The sequence below is a fragment of the Pygoscelis adeliae genome, unplaced genomic scaffold (genome assembly GCF_000699105.1).
Source record: "Pygoscelis adeliae isolate BGI_AS28 unplaced genomic scaffold, ASM69910v1 Scaffold86, whole genome shotgun sequence".
NCBI lineage: Eukaryota > Metazoa > Chordata > Aves > Sphenisciformes > Spheniscidae > Pygoscelis > Pygoscelis adeliae.
Window position 1 is genome coordinate 2,525,283 of NW_008824930.1, and position 2,346 is coordinate 2,527,628.

Consider the following 2,346-nt stretch of genomic DNA (forward strand, 5'->3'; position numbering starts at 1 on the left):
TTTTAGGATGTAACTAGTTAGAGGTTCATACAGACAAGATGCCTACACAGTACTGTCAACATTCATTTACATTGTCTGTCAATACTAGTTCAAACATACTATGATAGAATCATATCATCTGCATTCTTAGTTTAGTCTTGATGAAAGTTACTGTGCCAACTCGTATAATTTCTGAAGTGTACAGATAAGAAAAGAGTAGCATTGCTTTGTATTTTAATATGCTCCTTTGCTTGAATTGTAAAGCCACAGTGTTCAGGAGAACATAAAACTATTTCTTGTCTTTGCATCATGGATCTATACTTAAATTACATTATTTCAGTACCTGAAGTGAGGCAACCTGAATGTTTGTGAGAGAATGAAAAGGAAACCTGCAAAGATGGAAAATGCCTGTGTTTTGGAGGCGGACAGCAAAGGAAAAAAAAAAAATGTTTTTTACTTGATGTGATTGATGGCATAGTGATAAGTTTCAGTGTGTGTTTGTACATTCAGTTATTTTTCTCTTAAGTGTTCTGGATCCTCCACTTTTAGAATTAGGGAAAACACAGTGAGGCAGCAGGATAGCAGGCTTTCTTACACGCAGTTTATAACAATTGATGCTATCTGGGTCCTTTAATCTATTGAGAGGCCCACATATTTATCCATTGGCAAGAATTAATTAATAGATTTTAGGTGGAATGGCTCTGTCTCAAATTGACTGATATAAAAGAAAATAAGATCATGAAGTGCTTCATTCTGTCTTTGTACGTCTGTCCCAGCTGATATGGGGACTTGTACAGTTGTCCCAAACCTCTCCAAAATATGTTCTTTCTCTACCCACCCACCCCTTTTTTTTCCCCCAAAAAAAAACTTTGCCATTCTCCTGGAATGTTGAAACCAGACTGTGAAAGATGTCCCCCTTCCAAAACCTCATCTGAAATTTTTTGGGCTTTATAATCAGTGCTGCCACTTTGAGCTCAGCTTGTTGGCAGCCACAGTAAGTGCCTTACTGCTAACATACTGAGGGTGGTGATTATTCCCAGTACTTCCGGCTAACTGACCCAAGACAGCCAGTAGTTAAGCCCTAGGATGGGTGTGTTGCAATATATAAAAGAGGCAGAAAACAAAATTTTGCTCTTTACACTAATGTTTCCTGAAAAGTAGAGCTTTTTTTCAGGTAGCTGCTACACTGTCTGATAACTTTTTTTTTTTCCCAGTGGCAGATGTATTGTCGATAATGAGACATAATGTAAGATACCTATTCTTTTTGCTGTTTCCTTCAACTTGCCAAGGTTACTCATTCCTGTACAGACAGTTCCCACTGCACCTGAATTAGTTGCACTATAGCATTTGTTCTGCTGCATTGGCCAGGCTGCTTTGGTGTGTGATCCAGTTTGTCTTGCTGCCACCCTGTGTCATATGGGGATTAACAGGACGGGGTGATTCCACTGATAGTGTATCAGCCAAGGAAATTTTATAGTCAGGGGAGTAAAAAGCTCTTGATGGACAAGAATCGGTGTGAAACTGTGTGCTTTAAGGAACTGGTGTAATGAGTGTCCTTCCTACACAAGTACAGAAGCCCAAAACTGTGATTTGGCCACAATCAGAGTCACAGAAGTCTTGTAGACTAAACTACCATCTTTCAGCCACAGTCCTTGGTCTTACTGACCTTGTCCAAAAGTAAGCGTTCACTTTTCAATCAAAACTAAACCAGAATTTGGTATGTCTTGGTTACTCTGCAACTAGACTTCAAAAGACAGGCAGCTGTATTTCCCTAGCCCTTCTACTCAGCTCTACCAATACTTTTACGAAGTTCTGGCCCCAGTTTTTCTGCGGCCATCCTACCCATCGTTTCCCTAGTCCATAAGACCAAAATGAAAACTCTAAGGCTGTATCACAAAGTAAGGTTTCAGCATCAGTCTATGAAGTCTTTTTCAGGCCTCTGGACTTGAAGGACTTGCTGTTTGATTGTAGTCAATTCTGGTGCGTTATCTCCTCTAGAATCCCCTTTGCCTTCTGTTGCTGTAGTAGTCTTCATAAACCATCAATAAAGTAGTTGATTACAGAAATCATTTTCTTTCTGAGCTGCAAGAGGACGGACAGTATGAGGCCATGAGTTCCTTTTTAATATGCACACACTCAGCTTCAAGCAAAAGATGATAGAGGCCAGTCTGACTGAGGCAAATTCCTCCTGAAATCTATTCCCAAAGTGAATATGAAGTCCAAATATTTCTCCTTTCGCAAACCTCTGAAACAATCCATTGGTGATAATGACAACAATTTAGTTCTGAGGAGGATCTGATGATATTAAGTGTTGGCCGTACTGTCCTTCTCTCTCTCTCTCTCTCTCTCTCACGTCCCGACCACCGC

General features: G+C 40.0%; 1 protein-coding gene across 1 annotated transcript in view; it reads left to right on the plus strand.

Annotated features, from left to right (window-relative positions):
* TRIO (trio Rho guanine nucleotide exchange factor) overlaps window positions 1-2,346 on the plus strand; it is a 183,943-nt gene that overhangs the window by 176,710 nt on the left and 4,887 nt on the right. The gene's annotated exons all lie outside the window — the stretch shown is intronic.